The sequence below is a fragment of the Bos grunniens genome, chromosome 1 (genome assembly GCF_055505025.1).
Source record: "Bos grunniens cultivar Pamir isolate PY7600 chromosome 1, Bosgru_T2T1.0, whole genome shotgun sequence".
Taxonomy (NCBI): Eukaryota; Metazoa; Chordata; class Mammalia; order Artiodactyla; family Bovidae; genus Bos; species Bos grunniens.
Genome location: NC_141165.1, coordinates 65,170,425 through 65,191,491, shown reverse-complemented (window position 1 = coordinate 65,191,491; position 21,067 = coordinate 65,170,425). Strand labels below are relative to the sequence as shown.

The window sequence follows — 21,067 nt, the reverse complement described above, 5'->3', positions numbered from 1 at the left end:
ATTCCATGGTTAGAGGAGCCTGGCAGGCTACAGTCCATGGGATTGCAAAGAGCTGGACAAGACTGAGCAACTAACACTTTCACTTTTCATTTAGTTAATAAAGTGGCATCCTCATTAATGAGATTAATGTTCTCATAAAAGATTTCATAGACCTCCCTAGCCCCCTACACCATGTGAGGATACTAGAAATCTGCAACCTGGAAGAGGGCTCTCTATTGACCATGCTGCACCCTGATTTCAGATTTCTAGCCTCTAGAACTGTCAGAAATAAGTTCTATTATTTTTAAGCTACTCAGATTGTGGTGTTCTTAGCCTGAAGGACTAAGGCAATGTTCTTAAAAGGTATAAATCTGAGAGTTCTGCTACAGCAGATGTACAGTCATACTCCTTTTTATCCCCAGGGTCTAGTAGAGAGTCAGACCCAAGGTAGGCACCCCACAATTTTGAATGGATGCATAAATGGATGACTTAAGATGATGCTAGTAGAAAATGTGCTTTGAGCCACTTTTCCCTGGTAAGATTGATTTCTACTGATCCATTGATATATTTCCAGCCAATCTCTCTTGGCCAAAGCATGCCTTTGAGAGTTGGCAGGCTAGGTCTTGGTGTTTAGTCTCTGGCCAGAAACAGAATCAAAGGTAACTGGACTGTAAAGGGTATTAATCTCTTGACCCTGGTCTTATTAACTCCATGCTTTAACTAACTGAGTTAACCAGCCATGGCTATAGGGAGCAGCAACGTTCATAACCTCTAATTATACCATTCTCTCTAACTGTCCAAATGTTATGGACTTGGATGAGAGGCACATTTGAAAAGACATTAATGGCATAGCATATGTTACATTGTAAGTCTGTTATCCAAGCCAAAATTATAACCTTTTTTTAGATATCCAGTGCTCTATTCTCTGAAATCAAGCAGTCTATTAAGGTCCTTAAATTTCTATATTAGAACCTATAGCCCCCCACCAAATCCAGGAGCATTCTATTAATAGTCACATGGTGTTTATTAGTACCCTTATAATATCCAGCTTCTTCAAAGGCAAAACTTATTATCTTGCAATTAATGGATTTTAATGCATTGAATCTATCAATTAGAAAACAATGATCAAATACCTATGAGAAAGGTTCACTTCCACATTCCTCCTGGATACCAATTATGACAAAAATATTTGTTGTTTTCAAGGAATTTACAACCGAATCTTAAAAAAAAATGAGGTGTACATACAGAAATATAGGTACCCATCTCACCCAAACAGAACTGTCAGAGAACAATGTGATATGCAAGAAAGCACAGAAGGCAGCTTTGCAGGTAAGAAGGGCTGAATTCAGAAGACTGCAAGTAACATTATATGGAAAAGACTCGGCAGTTTTATGTGCCTACAAGTTCAATATGAAACACTTGAGGGGAAAGACAAACCACTGAATTCTTTGTTATAGCATGTATATAGATTTTTAGTTAGTCCATCAAGTCGGTGATGCCATTCAGCCATCTCATTCTCTGTCGTCCCCTTCTCCTCCTGCCCCCAATCCCTCCCAGCATCAGAGTCTTTTCCAATGAGTCAACTCTTCGTATGAGGTGGCCAAAGTACTGGAGTCTCAGCTTCAGCATCAGTCCCTCCAATGAACACCCAGGACTGATCTCCTTTAGGATGGACTGGTTGGATCTCCTTGCAGTCCAAGGGACTCTCAAGAGTCTTCTCCAACACCACAGTTCAAAAGCATCAATTCTTCAGTGCTCAGCTTTCTTCACAATTAGGCATGTCCAATGAACAATATCTGCTTCCCAACTCTTTCTCCTTTTGATCACAAACTTTTTTTATCTGCTGGAGACTCTGGTGTATCATTTTTCCACCAATTATTAAGAAAATGCAGGAAAGTTCATCTCCTATTCTTCTGTTTTATCCCTACCAGTCAAGAAAGTTCAGCCAAGTTTTATGTTCTAGGTCAATATTTTGAAAAGGATAGTGGTTTTTCTCCCTCCAGAGACAAAATGTATTACAATACTGAATATGTTTTTGCAAACCACACTGTCTGGAGGTGCTAATGTTTTTCCTGAGGGGTAGGTAGCCCTGGCCAGGAATTCTAGAGGCAGACGCCATTTGGAGAGAGTATGAGAAACAAGAGAAGAGAAACCAGATAGATCAGATATTCACCCTGAAGGGACTGAAGAGTCTTTGGTGGTGTGTGAACTAGGGAGTGGCAGCATCAGAGTAACATTTCGAGATGGATCACCAGTTACACAGTCTATGTTGTTACAAATAAACTTAAGACAAGGAAGACTCTTAAGGACCCTACTTCAGGAGTTCAAGAACAAACTTTCAATTGCCTAACCAATGGTGGCTACATAGGTACTAGAAATATAACTAAGGATTTTAGCCTGGGGCTGAGTAAGCTGGTACTGTCACAAAGGAAATCAGATCCATCAGGAAGAGCAGCAATTTGGAATTAGGAGAGAATAAGAGAATCAAGACAATAACTAATTTTTTAAGTATAATTGAATGCAGTTACATAGAGTTCTATGATTAAAGCAGTGAAGACAGATCAGTTTAAAATTTACAAATGCCAAGTGTAAGCATTCTTTTCATGTTAAAGTTCTTCACAGATTTTATTATAAACAGTAACATTAGTGTTCAACAACTGAGAAGTAACTTCTGACTTCCTTGAAACGAGCAAGAACCGAGACCTACCAATCCTTCATATATATTACAGTAATATACATCATGAAAATGTTAGTTGCTCAATCGGGTCTGATTGCCAGGCTTTTCTGTCCATGGAATTCTTCAGGCAAGAATACTGGAGTGGGTTGCCATTTCCTTCTTCAGGAGATCTTCCCAACCCAAGGATTGAACCCAGGTCTTCCACATTGCAGGCAAATGTTTTACCATCTGAGCCACCAGGAAAGCCACAATATAAATTATAACTTTTGAAATTTGGTACAATTAGTGCTGGACCCTATGGCAGAATGTGGGCCCTAAATGCCAAATGCTTTGCATGCCCCAATAGAGTCTATGAGTTTCCAACATTCATTCATTCATCCATTCACTCACATATGTGAACTGAATTCTTATTATGTATAATATATTGTGCTGGACTCTGAGATTTAGTCAAGAAATAGGAGAGATGTGGTCCCTGCTCTCATGGAGGTCATATATTTCCTGGACTGAAATACAGGCTCCTTTGTTTTTACCAATGGCGTCCAATGAAAGCTTCTCCCTACAGATGTCTCAGGCTGACACAGGAAATTATCAGGTATGTAAATTTTGGAAGTGACTAATTGAAGCCACATAACACAAACAAACATTATAAATATATTGAGTAATATTTGATGCTGCAGAATGGACTCTGCCTCCTTGTATCCATAGATTCAGAGAACCAAAACTAATGCCATTTTAAAATAGGATACAGTTATGCTCTGCAACTGCTTCCATAGTTCCACAGGGGAAATGGAAGGGGAGAAGAAGCTAAAAATGATAAGTGAAATTAGCTCATTGGGAAGATCATAACTTAAGTTCATACCATTTGGTCAGTTTTCTAATGGCTCTAACTTAATGATTCAATTAGTTTCCTGGGAACAAGAATAAGTGCATGTTCAATGTTCTGTATCATATTACTGAATCTGCCAAAACCATGTCTAGCTGAAGCTTATGAGCAATGAAACTAAAAAATACTTTATAGTTGTTATAGTTCCACTATGAGTAGATAGATGAATACATGGTGGTTGACAATAAAAATAAGCAGAAATTATTACACAGAATTGTTTTCTCAATTATTTTCTTAGTGGATAATAATCATCTTCATCATCATTCAACACACTGAACATCTACCACACGTAAAGCAGATGCTGTATTCAGCATTGTAAATGGGATAAAGATGACCTGTGGTGTGTTTTACATCAACAACCTTGAGAGGCAACCTGATATAATTCAATAAATAGCAGTGTAGGCCACATAATTTATACAAATATTAAAGATATAAATCATGATAGCAGAAGTGATATAATATTATGCCATACAGTAGTCATGAGCAAAGATGGAGACTATGGTGGTTCATTAGCTAAACTATATTTCACAAAATATAAAAGGAAATCAGGAGACTGCCTCTTTCCAGAAGATGAACAGGCAGAAAAATGTTAAATGCTTTGGTGTGAACACTCGTCAAAAAATATAAACCTCCAAGAAGATTACCATTTTAGTGGCCTGCCTTTATGTAATGATTTTCCTAAATAAGTCTAATTATTACAATGGGTATAAAACACTGGTAGTTTGTAATGAGGGTGCTATGTAACATTTTCATGTTCTTTTGAAATTTTCTTTTAAATGTGAGGAATTACTTCTCTCATATACAGAGAAAACCGTGTAGAAATGTGACACATTTCAATTTTCATAAGTTGAATGCCATGAAATGTCGGAGAAGGAAATGGCACCCCACTCCAGTACTCTTGCCTGGAAAATCCCATGAATGGAGGAGCCCGGTAGGCTACAGTCCATGGGGTCGCTAAGAGTCGGACACGACTGAGTGACTTCACTTTCACTTTTCACTTTCATGCATTGGAGAAGGAAGTGGCAAGCCACTCCAGTGTTTTTGCCTGGAGAATCCCAGGGATGGGGGAGCCTGTTGGGCTGCTGTCTATGGGGTTGCACAGAGTCGGACATGACTGAAGTGACTTAGCAGCAGCAGTAGCCATGAAATGTATGGTAGTAAAAGTATACCCCAGTCGATAAATAACTTTTATAATGATTAAGGTATGTGTGTACTTAGTGAGCTAGAGGTAACCAGAATTCAGCTCAGTTCAGTAGCTCAGTCATTTTTGACTCTTTGTGACCCCATGGACTGTAGCATGCCAGGCCTCCCTGTTCATCACCAACTTCCAGACTTTACTCAAACTCATGTCCATCAAGTCAGTGATGCCATCCAACCATCTCTTCCTCTGTCATCCCCTTCTCCTCCTACCTTAAATCTTTCCTAGCATCAGAGTCTTTTCAAATGAGTCAATTCTTTGCATCAGGTAGACAAAGTTTTGCAGTTTCAGCTTCAGCATCAGTCCTTTCAATGAATATTCAGGACTGATTTCCTTTAGGATGGACTGGTTTGATCTCCTTGCAGTAAAAGGGACTCTTAAGAGTATCTCCAACACCACAGTTCAAAATCAATTCTGTGCTCAGTTTCCTTATAGTCCAACTCTCACATCCATACATAACTACTGGAAAAACCATAGATCTGACTAGATGGACCTTTGCTGACAAAGTAATGTCTTTGCTTTTGAATATGCTGTCTAGGTTGGTCATAGCTTTTCTTCCAATGAGCAAGTGTCTTTTAATTTCATGGCTGCAGTCACCATCTGCAATGATTTTGCAGACCCCAAAGTAAAGTTTGTCACTGTTTCCATTGTTCCCCCATTTATTTGCCATGAAGTGATGGGACTGGATGCCATGATCTTAGTTTTCTGAGTGTTGAGTTTTAAGCCACAGTTAAGTCTCTACCATCAGGAAGCTTCCATAAGCCTCTTATGCTTCTCCATCAGAGGGCAGACAGAATGAAAAACACAATACAGAAAACTAACCAAACTGATCACATGGAACACAGCCTTGTCTAACTCAATGAAACTATGAGCCATGCAATGTAGAGCAACCCAAGGTGGATGGGTCATGGTGGAGAATTCTGACAAAACATGGCCCACTGGAAAAGGGAATGGAAAACCACCTCAGTATTCTTGCTTTGAGAACCCCATGAACAGTATGAAAAGGCAAAAAGACAGGACACTGAAAGATGAACTCCCCAGGTCAATAGGTGCCCAATATGCTACTGGAGATCAATGGAGAAATAACTCCAGAAAGAATGAAGAGAGGCAGCCAAAGCAAAAACAACACCTGGTTGTGGATGTGACTGGTGATAGAAGTAAAGTCCAATGCTGTAAAGAGCAATATTGCATAGGAACCTGGAATATTAGGTCCATGAATCCAGGAAAACTGGAACTGGTCAAACAAGAGATGGCAAGAGTGAACACTGACATTTTAGGAATCAGTGAACCAGATTTAAGTTTACTTAATTCTCCATTCTCAGTAGGCCATCAACCAATAAGTGGTTCACATCTATTTATCAACGTCTTGTTTCCTGTGTCTTACAAAAGCAAACTATGTGTGCCATTCATAAACATTTCTAGTATAATTCAACAATTAAGAAGTCAAACCTCTGGACGCATAGCACCAATAAAATTCCCAGGCCAGATCCTATTACTTTCTGTATTTCATTTATGAAAAGTGGCTTGGCACCTGTCAGTGTGCTTGCTTCTAGAGGTACCTGAAAAAGCCTAGTAAAATCACAAATATACAAGATAGACTTTGTGAAGGCATGCCCAGTTCACCTTGAGTATGTATTTGATGGATGCTTTATATACTAATTTTGACAGTGATATAAGAGCTGTGAAGACAGAGGAGTCCTCCCCGTATATCTTTACTACAAGTGGAAATATTGCTACTAAAAGACAAGCTTGAGTCAGTATTTAGAATGATTGATAATTCTGAATATAAATATGAATACCTCTTACCCAGAAGGTAGCATGTCTGCACTGGATGCTGATATCATTTTTGATGGGTTTTATGAGACCCTAAACAAGTGAGGGATGGTGTTGCAGGACCACCTTTCATATACTTGCCAGTCTGATTTCCTGCAGTAATGAACTTCAGAAACTCTGCTTGCTAGCAAAAGTCATGTAACATAAGGAATGCACATGTGTCTCAAAAACTGCCCAGGGAAGATAGAAGAGGCTGGCTACTGCGTTAACGTGAATTTTTTCTGTATTCTGAACCAGAGAAAAGAGTAGAAAATGACTTTAGTGCCAAAAAAAAAAAAATAGCAATTGGAAATATTAGTGATAGTTGGACATTATCCATGATAGGAATAAAAGAATGTTAAAAGATAAAATTTTTCTGGGAAGATGCTTGTATTTCCATTCTTAGTTTGAGTACTTCATCCAGGGCTTGGAAATCATCTTATTTAGGTGAGAGTATTTTCAGGAAAACATGTAATACCAATCATATAAAAATACACCTGTTGACTCCTAAGAACTTTGGAGGATAAACTAGGACACACTGTCAACATAATAAGCTTCCAGGAAGGAGGATTCTGTGTATGCAAACAGTTGCATGACCTTTCCCTCTTCCTGCTGACATCCGTGATGTGCCAGAATTGGTAGGACAGATTCAAATCCCTGGCCTGCCACTTAGTGAGTAACCTTGGGCAAGTTACCTGCACTCACCTTGAAGGATGGCTGTGAGAATTAGCAACAGAATACATTAACTATTTAGCTTGATGCTCACAACAAAACTGGTACTTAACTATTTTACTTAGCTCAATCCCACCATGTCAAAAGTCAGCTCCATAGGATATAGGCTGTAAGTTATATGTCTATGTAAATTAAGGTAAGCTATTCAAAAGTATTAAGTTTTTATTCCAGCCACCTGGCTTCCAGACAATTCGCTGCGGAGCATAAGCTCCGCAGCCAGGCCCCCTCACCCTTCCGCATCGGCATTTTAAACCCGGTTGTCTGGCCACCCTGGGCCTGGGAAGAAGACTGTGTTCCTGAATAGTCACAGCCCACACACAGTTCAAGCAGCAAGAGCCCTGGGGCTTCAGAAACTCAAGGGCAGGGCCCCCAGCCCAGCCTGCCCTGTCGTCATGGGAGTGTGTGAACCCAGAGCCTCCTATCTCACTCATCTATACCTGTTTAGCATTTGTTCCAGAGAGGGTCCTCCCGCCCCCAACCTAGGTAAATGCAAGATCCACTTTTCCCACCAGTGCTGCCAAAACTGGTCTGCTTTCCCCACCAGAATGATGTTGTTATTGCGAACCAGGGAAACAGAAAAAAACGGAGAAGGCGATGGCACCCCACTCCAGTACTCTTGCCTGGAAATCCCATGGACGGAGGAGCCTGGTAGGCTGCAGTCCATGGGGGCGCGAAAAGTCAGACATGACTGAGTGACTTCACTTTCACTTTTCACTTTCATGCATTGGAGAAGGAAATGGAAACCCACTCCAGTGTTCTTGCCTGGAGAATTCCAGGGACGGGGGTGCCTGATGGGCTGCCGTCTCTGGGGTCGCACAGAGTCCGACACGACTGAAGCTATTTAGCAGCAGCAGTAGCAGTAGCCATTCTATGAGGTAAGTGGCTATGATTCCCCAACTAATACTTTATATGCAAGAAACATAAGTGCATTATGATTCACATGACAATTCATACAAAATAGCTTTGATATTTTCAGGTCAAAGATAGCTTTTAATTACTGAAAAATAACAGTACAATAGTAAAAATATTCTACTCTTATTTAATGAAATTTACTTAATCCCATATATATTTTTTAAAAATAAACATTTCAGGAAGACAAAAGGAAACCTCAGGGATAAGCACTTTTAATGATATCTGAAAAATCACTTTTAGTATTGTGGACTTAATCCGGTTATACTCTCCTATAAAACTAGAATACTGTAGTACATATTGTTTTGTAACTTGATTTTTTTCCACTTAGCAACATACCTCTCCTGGCCAAAGGATATGTTTCTGATACATTGTTTCAATAGGCCACAGAATATTCTATTATACAGATACATTGTGTTCTATTATTAAAGTCTTATTAGATATATAAATAATTTATCCAAGAATGAAGTTCTATAAGGATGAGATCAATGCTGCTTTTATTCTCTAGTGTACATCCAGATCCTAGCACCATACCTATGATACAGAAAAAGCAGTTATGTTGGTTAATATTTTTTAAAAACTTTGTAATTGTATTCATTAAGAAAGTAGTCATAAAATACTACAGGCCTAAAATCATGCTTGAGTCTGGAAAAGCAATGAATAATAAGTAATAGGTATAAAGAATATTTACCAAATTATATATTTATGAAAAACTCTTATAAAATTGAATACTTTAATCTAACAGGTGATTAGTGAGCTCTTGCTATTAACATACCCCAGCCCCATATTAGGCATTGGAGATAAAGGAGTCAACAAAAGATATCCTTTGCTAGGAGGAAGACAGATATTTTTTAAAATTCTAAATAAGATTGGTAATTAAAAAAAAAAAAAGAACAAGGAGTACATATTCACAGGGAGCCTACTGAACCAATAAAATCAGGCTAAAGAAGAGTTCCCAAAGAATACAAATTTTAGGCTTAGGTTTAAAAAATTAGTTGAAGTCGCCTAGGTAAAGATGGTAGATATGAATAATCCAAGCAGTGGATTATGGGATTATTATCCCATTATGGATAAATGGGAGAAATGATAAAAACTTAAACTAGTCAACAATGAAAGAACAGAAGACAACCTGACTGAAGCAGACAACACACAGTGAAGAGCAATAGAACATGAAGATGGGAGGTAAGAAGCTCACAAAGGACTTTGTAAGACTGTCTAATACCGCAACATCATCTTCAGGATACTGAAAATCAATAAAGGATAAAGATACATTGCAAGGTGTAAGAAGAGAGAGGCAGGGTAATTCATCAGGAAGATGCTATTACAATGGTCCAGGTGAAAAATGTCATCAGTAGAGAAGTAGAAAGATCTTCAAGATATTTATAGGGTAGAATTGAGAGTTCTGGCTGTGGGTGGTCCATTTCACTTGCTGACTTAATTTCAACTGCTGTCTCATAATGTGAAAATTGATTTTTTTTTCTTTTTTTTACTTAAAATTGTGCTTCAGAATGGTTTGTTTCATTTGTGTATACTTGAGTGTGGTGGAAACTGCAGTTGTACCCATATATCCATTTTTATCTCCTTTATTAGTATTAGGATCCCTGATCTTCAGCTAGGCATGGAACCACTGCGGTGGCAGGGGCAGGGGGAGGAAAGCTACCAGTCTACTTTGCAGCAAACTGTGGCCATGTGATTAACATCTGGCTTCTAGGATGGGAACAGAAGTGTAATGTGTAGCTTCTGAGAAGTATCCTAAAAGGGAAGGGGTGTGACCCTCATTCACTTTCTTTAACTGACAAATGTACATGTAGGTGCTGAAGCTCAACCAATGATCTTGACCTAGAATGGAAGCCATGTGAGATAGGTAATGAGATAAGACAGAGCACCATGCCAACACCTGCCTTCCTAACCACTTGCGGGCTTCCTTCAGTAATCGCAAAATTTCTACTCCATCAAACTTATTTTGTTTCCTGTCCTATGCAGCAGTACCTAGTCCTGTTACATTGGGCAGGGGCTGCGGGGATGGCTATTAATTTTACAACCATCATTTAACAGCTAAATTTCCTGCAATGAAGGGCATATGTTATATATTTTGTAATTCTCAACATAAATTTAGTGAGACTCTTCTTTAATTGACCATAAGGGGATTTTGTTTACAAATCAAGGGTTGCTGTATTAATTTCTTGAGGCTGCCATAACAAATCATGTCAAATTGGGTGCCTTAAACAGAATTTTTTCTCACACTTGTGAAGACAAAAATCTAAAAATCAGGGTGTTGACAAGATTGTTTTTCTGGGGGAGCAGAGGGAAAATGTACCCCATGCCTCTCTCCTAGCTTCTGTTGGTGGCCAGAAATCTCTGACTTTACTTGGCATGAAGAACCATCACTACAAGTGTTCCATCATCACATGGCCTTCTCATATATGTTGCATGTGATGTGACATTATGTTTCTGTGTCATCACATGGATTTTCCACCAGTCATTGGACTTGGGTCCACCCTCATCTAGTATTACCTCATGTTAACTTGATTACATCTGCAAAGATCCTCTCTCTGAGTAGGGTCACTTTCACAGGTATTGGACATTAGGATTTCAATATATATTTTGTGGTGGACACAAGCCACAATACTTATATTTTAAATATACATATTTTATAAACTCCTCATAACTTTACATTCTTTAAATTTACAAATCCTGTGACATTTAAAGTTGGGTTTCATGGAAAAGTTCTGAATAAACATATCTACATTATACGTTCAATGAAAAAAATATAAACCTAATATTTTAAAGCTTCTGGCTTTAATTATTTCAATTGATTTAACTGAAATTATATTTTTATTAAGTCCTTTTGAGAACATTTTGAAAAAATTGAATGCCTAAATAAATTTTTTTTCCTAAAAATTCTTGAAATGCCATGCAAATATTTCTAAATTACACTTGTATTTAGTAAGTACTTACTGCATCTGGGGCTCCCCTGGTGGCTCAGATGGTAAAGAATCTGCCTAGAATGCAGGAGACTTAGGTTCAATCCCTCGGTGGGAAAGATCCCCTGGAGAAGATAAGGGCTATTCACTCCAGTATTCTTGCCTGGAGATTTCCATGGACTGTATAGCTCATGGGGTTGCACAGATTTGGATACACTGAGCAATTTTCACTCACACTAATTCAATGTATTCTTAGTGAATGAAAGAATGAATGAAAGTGAATCTGTTCTTATTAAAATGTATAATTTATGTTATAATCATTTGCTTCTCTTTTAGCTGAAAATATTAACATTAAAGGAATTTTCAGGTGGACATTATACTATTCAGGATATCAATTTTTTTTTCCCCCAAAAAAATTATAGATGAGTTTTTGGTAGGGAAGAACTTAAAAGTCCTCCATCGTCCAAAAAAAAAAAAAAAAGACTATTAACAGAATTAAACAAATATTACTGTCAACAAAATTAAGCTACATGATTTATGATAAATATTTTAAATGTTATCATTTGATATACAGTATTGGTATAACTTTTTAAAAGATTATAACCCTTATAAAAGTTTTAATACATTTTGACCAAACATTTGACAAAATTAATACCTTGTAATATAAATAAGCTTTTTTTCAAAAGAAGTAATTAGAGTTTGACATATGACAACAAAAAACTTGGAAAGTTAGATTTAAACTGACTTACCCTGCCATGGTAAGACTAAATATAACTTATTGTTTTCTGAAAACATGTGCTACTTAATCAATAAGGCAGGAAAAAGCAGACATTTCTTAGTACCTAAGCTGTATGACCGCTGCTGCTAAGTTACTTCAGTCGTGTCCGACTCTGAGACCCCATAGACAGCAGCCCACCAGGCTCCCCCGTCCCTGGGATTCTCCAGGCAAGAACACTGGAGTGGGTTGCCATTTCCTTCTCCAATGCGTGAAAGTGAAAAGTGAAAGTGAAGTCGCTCAGTCGTGTCCGATTCTTAGCGACCCCATGGACTGCAGCCTTCCAGGCTCCTCCATCCATGGGATTTTCCAGGCAAGAGTACTGGAGTGGGGTGCCACTGCCTTCTCCAAGCTGTATGACTTGATATACCTTAATTGTTTTGTAAAATTATATGTTAACATATAATTGACATTAAACGTAACATTGAAACACAATAACATTAAATACAATAAACATTAAAAGATGTTTCTTAAACATCTTTATGCTTTATCAGGTCTCAGAGAAACAAGCTAACAGTACCAAAGCATGACATGAGAATGACCATTTGAGTAGGAACTATTTAGCACATTGCTCTAATGGCAGGAAAGGCTTTCCTCTACAGCTTAAGTTGTTTTATTTGGAATATGCTTCACATGTTCTTTCACGAGCTTTAAAATGCACGCACACACCTACATTGATTAATAGAAAAAATCAGAAAAATCCCTTCAAGTATTGTTGTCATGGTTTCATTTCATATAATAAATAGTGAAGCTGAACATGATACTGAAGTGTTAAGTCCACCAAATGGTGTGTTTTAAAGCCTAGTCTCAAAATATAATAAGATTTTTAAATTCAGGTTTTTTTTGTGCCAAATTATGACCTTTATAAGTCTGTTCTTCTGTAAGATCATATGCAATTGATTTATTTTGTAATTATATAGTATTTGCTTATTTGGCACACTTTTTATTGAAAAATCTAGTGTACATGATTAATATTGTATGAATAAAAACAAAAATCCTTCCTTGAAATCTGAAGGCTCCATTCCTAAGCTCTACGAAATGTAAGAGATCCAGCACCCTAATGCAAGTTAAAAAGCTGAGAAAGAGGAATGGAGGGAAGGAGAATAAAAGTACAAAATGATTTCTATATTTCCTTACTGTGAATATTGTGGATTTTAAAACCTCATTGGCTAAAATTTCAGTGATCTAAGAATATAAATGGTTAGAATTAGTATTTGATCCTAAAACTGAAGAATAGAGTTCTTGGCTATTTTTATTTTGGTGAGCTATTCTAGAAGTAAAAGAATGTTTTCTAATCTCAGAAAAAGTAACTTTAAATGTTTGCAATAAACTGCAATAGAACCAGCTCTTTATAATTAGCACATATTTAACTTATACCATCTGCATTTTTTCCAAATCCATTCACTTCCAAATGTTTTATGTAATTTATTAATTTTTTCAACCTATATTTTAAGAGAACCTTCCACTGTGAGTACTAGGAACACAGGAAACCAAATAATCAAATTTGTGAAACTCAAAAGGGCTAATTTCAAGTAGACAAAATAGATCAGTAAAATATATTTAACATCCATGATAAATGCTAAAGAAATAGGAACAATGAATAGGGGATGTGCGTGTTGTAAGGAGTTGCACAATTTTCAATATAGTATCAAGAGAAGACATCAAAGATACAAGCCAACAGACCATCCAAGCACCTAGGAGAATGCATCCCAGAGAGAAAGAGCCTCATGGGCAAAGACCAAGAGTGAAAGATCCAACCTCTCCTGTGGGGAACAGCAAGAAAGGAGATAATCATGAGGGCAGAAAGGCACAGTATGTACTCTCACTACTGCACACATGTGAATGTATGTTTCTCATCATGTAGAGCCTTGTGAACCATTGTAAAAACTAAATAACCTTACCTAATAGTGCTCTGGTAAAAGCCAGAGGTGAAATTTTAATTTCTATGTCAGTTTCCTATCTAATTTTTAAAGAATATGTCACCTACAGCTGATACAATGCATGAACCTTCAGTATCATGGAATTACATTCTCAACTCTGCTGTGCCTCAAGCTTATGAAAAAGCTTAATCTTAGTGTAGTTCAAGACAGATCAAAACATGAATGGAAATCTGAATAGGTGAGAGGATGGAACTTAGGAAAACCTTTGTTGCTCCTGAAGAGCTAAAAATAACCAGAAGAGTTGTATATAAAAAGGACTCTTTCTAAAGGGACTAGAAAGTTAGGAAACATTCAGAAATGTGTTTCAAATTTTAACTTTTTTTTTTTCTTCCAAATGGAAGATTCAATCAGGAGAGTTACCATGAGAATTGATCCAAACAAGTTTAGCTCATGGACTGTACTGGACAAAAGGAGATAAAAAGTATGTATCTATTTTTAAATTTATACAGTGGCTTTATTCCTAAAATATATTACAAAAATATGGCAATTAAAATCAATTCTCACAACAGGAAAATAATTTTTAAAACAGAGATCAACAAAAATTTTTCGATACACAGACAGGTATTTGATATTTCTCTGTATGCAGACAGATATTTGAGGCTTTGCAAGGGCATATGTTCTGTCACAACCACTCACTTCTGCCTTTATAGTGTGAAAATAGCCATGGACAATACCAAATGAGTGAGTATGGTTTTGCTCCAAAAAACATTTACAGAAACAGGTTATGGGCCAGATTTGGCTTTCAATCTTTTTCTAGAAGGATAAAAAGATATTGGCCATAACACAGTAATTTCGAAGAAAAAATAAAACAGTGACTATACAAAATGTTTACTCACAAATAAATATTAACTCACACCACCTCAAAAAATATTAGCCACAGTCTGTCCATTTTTTCCTATATAGAAATCTTTGCTTGGTTACACTCAGTATGTTCTAGACAAAATACATTCATTAATCTTACTGGCATTGCTGTCCTGTCCTTTTTCTAAGGAGTAATCTTATAACAATGTAGCTGATAACCTTCATATTGATTACCAGGGTAGCTTTTTCTGTTTTTGTATGCTTTTTCCAGAAATGTTATTTTATTTTAATAAAATAATAACTCTTAATAAGCATGTTGGTCCACAAAGCATGGTCTCACAGCATCCAAATAGTGTAGTCCGCTAGGAGGATGCTAGGAAGGATACAATTTGTCATTGTACCCTAAACCATGTTGGACAACATTCTCTTAGCACCCAACTTACCTCAGGATCTGCTGTCCCTGTCATGTGGCCAATACAGACTTGAAAAAGCAAAATTGAAAACCTGTCAAAGGATACTTGGAGAAGGAAATGGCAACCCACTCCAGTATTCTTGCCTGGAGAATCCCATGGACATAGGAGCCTGGTGGGCTGCAGTCCATGGGGTTGCAAGAGTTGGACATGATTTAGAAACTACACCACCACCACCACCACCAGAAAGATACTAGGGTATCAAACTACCAAGCTGAACTATAGGCCAGAATGCCCCAAGGCTTCAGGTCTAACTTGAGCTACAAATTTGACCACCACCAAGATTCTTCAACTCTATTCCCTGCTTATGAAAACACTGGCTTTGTTTTCTTCTCTTTCTACATTTTAGATATGTGCGTAATAAGTGGAAAACAAACCTGCTGAGAGTGAGTTTTCATATGGTACATACTCCATTGGCTGATAACAGCCACTGAGACAATTCCTCAGGCTATGAAACTTGGGCTAGTCAGAATTGGTCTCTCTTTGGTGGTTAAGTAAGATTATATGTGAAGTCCACCTTTGGGGCTAGAAACTATGGCCAATAGGAGAGAGCCATATACAATTATTGGACACCCTCCCCTCTAGAAGGGAACTGCATAAATAAAAGTAAGTCTATTTCTGAAAGGAAGGTATGTTATATAGTAAAATCAAGAAATAGTACACTGAGTACATACCGTATAGCTCTACTTAATACACTGTGGTGACCTATATAGGAAGAAAGTCCAGAAAGGAGGGGATATATGTATATGCATGATTATTCATCTTTCTGTACTGTAAAAACCAACACAACTAGTTGTAAAGCAACACACTCCAATATTTTATTTTAATTTTTTAAAAAAGAAATAGTGCAAATCTTAACAGCTAAGACATTTCAATAGGAAGTTTAAATCTAGTAGTTCTGAAGTTATAGTATCTATATATTTTCAAAAGGTGGTACTCTCTTTATTACTTTATACCAATTATATAAACTAATTGTTTATAATTTTATATTTTGTTTATAATTCACAAGTGGGTGAACAAGTAGGTTTCATGTAGGAATCCAGTGAGAGATGCACAATTTAGTGGCATCTGAGAGCCTTGAACTATCCAATACTGAAAGAACATTCCAGACTTCATCATCCTAGACAGGGCTCTGCTAAACATGGAGTAGACATCTTGGGTAAAGGCTTCTAAGGGACACACCAAATCATTCCATTAAAACCCACTAGAGAGCAAGATCTCATTGGCAAAACTGCTTTCACTTTTCCTCAGCTGGCCAAGAACTATTTGATGAAAGCTGGTGAATCTGACACTTCACACACAAAACTATTGGGTACCACATTTTTCATCCTTTGAGAAAAGCATTCCTTAAGTTCAGATAGAAAATGGTACCACTTAAACCTATATTAAAAGAATTTTGCTGCTAAAACCACTGTTTTGAAGCAATAACACAGGAGCAAGATGGTGATACCAGAACAAATAATGGGAACAGACTGTAGATGGCGAATAAAGGTCAAGTATTTTAAGACTCTTGGCTAATAATATTCTCTTAGCAAAATATTCCCCAGTGTGCACTTCTCCCTTTGGATGATGTGGCATAATTGACTTTGAGTATAAAAATAAACCTAAATAGTTTTAAACCATATGGCTGTTGTCTAACATTTTACTTATTTGGACTACAGATAGCCACAGTATTTTACCATCACTTCTTTAGTTTTTATGTATAGATTAAAGATTAACAGCAACACTGTTGACCAGGTAAAAACCATGTGCTACTCTGTATAGGGTTAATCAAGATCCATCCCTCAACTGCAAATGTACCAATTCCAATTACTGCCCTTTACCTTTGGAGGAGGGGTTTAAATTCCTACCCACTCAACACTCACCCTGTATGATTAAACTCAAAGGCAACCAAGACACATTTTAGCAAATAAGCTCCATTTCTTAAGCATGATTTTGTCACCATTTTTTCTTTTTGCTTCTTTCTGTTAAACAATATTTGGCAAAATATATTATTTAGATATGAAACCAATAAGTCGACTCTACATAAATATAAAAATCAAGAAATATTATTTATGTTCTTAGAAAGATCCAGATTTTGCATTTAAAAAAAGGATTAGCTAATTGATATTGCTGTTGAATTCCTGGTGATAGTGTATCCCCTTCATTTATCATTTAAGAAACTTAAAGTAATATAAATCCAACTACAAACATCAGTCCAGAGCTCAATAGTCGTTAATCTTTTCATGGCTAGTAAAGAGACCTTTATTCTTTGTTTGATATACTGTATCAGTCTTTGTATTTAAAAAAATACATATTTAGAATTTATATGTTTAAGTTGAATGAGTATCACAAACTGCTAAGAGGGCAGAAGTACTAAGTGTCCTGCAGTGTAAAGGTATGAGATTTGATAAGTTTGATCATAGTGAAATATTAAAGAATTATAATTTTATCTTTATAGTCTATATAATTAATTCATCCTAGATTGAGGAAAAATAGAATTTAAAAAGTAACCTTTATGAATATGTTTTGAACAAAGCTACCAAGCTACTTTTATACAATCTCAAATTATATCTGTGAATACAATCATTTAAAACAAAAGCATAGCTTTTTAACATTAATCTTTTTAATATTAATTTGGTGCCTAAATACTAGAATAGAGTTTTAGAAAAATTACAAATTCCTAGATTTGTTATAAAATTATTTTTCTCTCAATAAAAAGAAAAACCTTTGAAATACATGTACATAGATTCTAGCACTGATAACCAAAATACAGTCTGCAGATATTACTAACTTCTTTCAAACAACACAGGATGAAATATTTTCCTTGAGAAAAGCTAAAATAGTAACACTGTAAACAGTACCTAACATGTCAAATCAACATACTTACTGCTTATTGCCTTACTGTGTATTACTTGGTTCTGCTTTTATATTATTAAGATTAAAAAATATGTTTCTCTTTTATAGTGGTGTATTACCAAATTAGCATTTTAATACACATAATGATTGTATGTGGAGTTTTCATCCTTTGGGCAACATTCTCACAAAAATTAAGTACTAAATTTACTAAGTTTGAAAAACACTAATGGAAATTACTGCTTTCTCTGTTCTTACTCTATACTCTAAGGCTATTGTAGGCTATGGTTCTCAAAGTATTATCTTAGGGCCAGTGGCATCAGCATTACCTGATAACTACCAGAAATGAAAACTCTATGCCCACCCCATGCTGAGTCAGAAACTCTGGGACTGTGGCCCAACAAGTTGTACTTTAATATGCCCTACCGATGGTTGAGGCAGCAAACGTTTCAGTGCTGCTCCTGAAAAATTTAGCACAAGCTAAAGTTCATCATCAGATTGTTTCTTTATATTAGAAAAATACCATAAAAATGTTGAATTTTGGCTTACCTTTTTAACAAGATATGGACATTTAAGGATAAAATAAAGCATTTATTTTAAAACAACAACAACAACAACAAAAGAAACCCTTTTCCTTTAAATGAATTTTTACTGACGTGAGAGCACTCAGATCAATGAGAGAATAAAATTTTCTAGTGCCTTTTAAGCAATGATGGCTTGATCACCACAGAACTAGAAGGAACACTAGAAGGTTGAGTGACTACCACAAGGGTCCCCAAACTTGGGGATCTAATGCATGACAGAGGCGGAGCTGATGTAATAATAAAGTACACAATAAATGTAAATGTGTTCGACTCATCCCCAAACCACCTCCCCCTCAACCCTCAGTTCTGTTCAGTCTCTCAGTCATGTCCAACTTTTCACGACCCCATGGACCACAGCACGCCAGGCCTCCCTGTCCATCACCAACTCCCAGAGTCTACTCAGACTCATCTCCATTGAGTCGGTGATGCCATCTAACTATCTCATCCTCTGTCAACCGCTTATTCTCCTGCCTTCAATCTTTCCCAGCATCAGGGTGTTTTCAAATGAGTCAGCTCTTCTCATCAGATGGCCAAAGTACTGGAGTTTCAGCTTCAACATCAGTCCTTCCATTGAACACTGAGGACTGATCTCCTTTAGGATGGACTGGTTGGATCTCCTTGCAGTCCAAGGGACTCTCAAGAGTCTTCTCCACACCAAAGTTCAAAAGCATCAATTCTTTAGCACTCAGCATTCTTTATACTACTGCATGGAAAAAACTGTCTTCCACAAGACAGGTCCCTGGTACTAGAAATGTTGGGGACCATTATATTAACAATACAGCATAAAACCCAAACTCCTCCAAATGGAACACACAGTTTCCACCACTACAAGAATCCAGTTTCGACTGGCCCAATGGTAGATTGTTACCCTAGAAGACTCTTGAGAGTCCCTTGGACTGCAAGGAGATCCAACCAGTCTATCCTAAAGGAGATCAGTCCTAGGTGTTCATTGGAAGAACTGATATTGAAGCTGAAACTCCAATACTTTGGCCACCTGATGCGAAGAGCTGACTCATTTGAAAACACCCTGATGCTGGGCAAGATTGAGTGCAGGAGGAGAAGGGAACGACAGGGGATGAGAAGGTTGGATGGCATCACAGACTTAATGGACATGGGTTTGGGTAGACTCCAGCAGCTAGTGATGGATAGGGAGGCCTGGCATGTTGTGGTTCATGGGGTTGCAAAGAGTCAGACATGACTGAGCGACTGAACTGAACTGAACCTGATTTTTAGTCAGTCTAGGAAATGCCTGAATTACCAGTTCTGAAACTAGCCTGAAACCAGACCTCCTGAAGTCTAGGGAATTAGTAATTCTCAAATTTAGCTAATAATCAGATATCTTTGTGGGAGTGTTTCTAAAATAAAGTTTCCCAGGTTTCATTCCAGACCTAAAATCTATAGCCCAGGAACTTTGTGATGATCAGCTGGGTATTTTTAATATTTCTTGACCCCACCCAGGAATGGACTAAAATAGTCATCTGACCTTCCTAATTCTATTCAGCTGAAGGGTTAGGATAGCTTGTGTGGCTGTTGTTCCTCCCGATTTTTCTACAATTGCATGAGCTTCTTCTGTTTTCTGCAAGCCTAGTAGGTAAATCTATTTTTAGCATTTCATTTCTCCAACTGTTCTGGTCTAAAACAACCTACTTACTTCAAAACTCTCAATCTGATACTATTACTTTGAAAACTGATCCAAATTTACTAGCAGTGCCACTGGTTACCTAGCACTACTTTTTTTTCTGGCCCCTAGGGTAACATTTCTTATTCCATAAAATAAATTAACCAGGTATATGTAAGACTTAGGAGAGTGGAAAGGCACCAAAGAATGCTTAATTTGTATCTAAAATTACTTACCTTTAAAATCTGATTTCTATTGAAGCTAACAGGTTATGTATATAATTAATCATCTTTCCCATAATTGTGACTAAACTGAGATAGAAATTTTATAGTAGTGAGATTGTGCCAAAAATAAAAATACCCTATAAGGAACTGGTACACTGGGCCACAGAAAGCTATACATACATAAGACTATGTAAGTAATATGCTCACAGCATCCAAAAAGAAAGGCTTAGTAGCAATATGTACACATACGTTTTGGTTTCTTTTGAATGCAAAATGCAAAGAGTAATAACAATTTGACAAAGGAACTTTTCAACATTTCAGACACTATATCCCACCTTTTATGAAAAATATCTGTTCAATTGATTTAGATTTGGCTATTAAAATCCCCAAAGGCCCTGTGTACTTAGCAAGAAGATGAAATGATTTTTCTCTCTACTTTCCTTCTACCTCTGACTCCCAGTCACGAAGAACTATATTCTGTAAGGGAAAAAACAAAAATGCCTTCCGCCAGCTATACTTGGGTTTAAAAGCAGGTTTAAGTAACTTGGAAAAGGGGTAAAAACAATATTCCACATAACGCCAAGAAAAATGACACATACATGTGCTAACTTAGACAATATCCAAATGAAATGAATCATTCAACGAGTATTTCCTGCATATCTGATAGACGTCCAGTTCTGTGTTTGCTAAAATACAGGGTAGTATA

The 21,067-nt window shown here is 37.0% G+C and overlaps 1 protein-coding gene across 10 annotated transcripts in view; it reads right to left on the bottom strand.

Annotated features, from left to right (window-relative positions):
- The window catches only part of NAALADL2 (N-acetylated alpha-linked acidic dipeptidase like 2), a 1,274,580-nt gene that overhangs the window by 949,070 nt on the left and 304,443 nt on the right, over nucleotides 1–21,067 (bottom strand). The window lies entirely within an intron of this gene.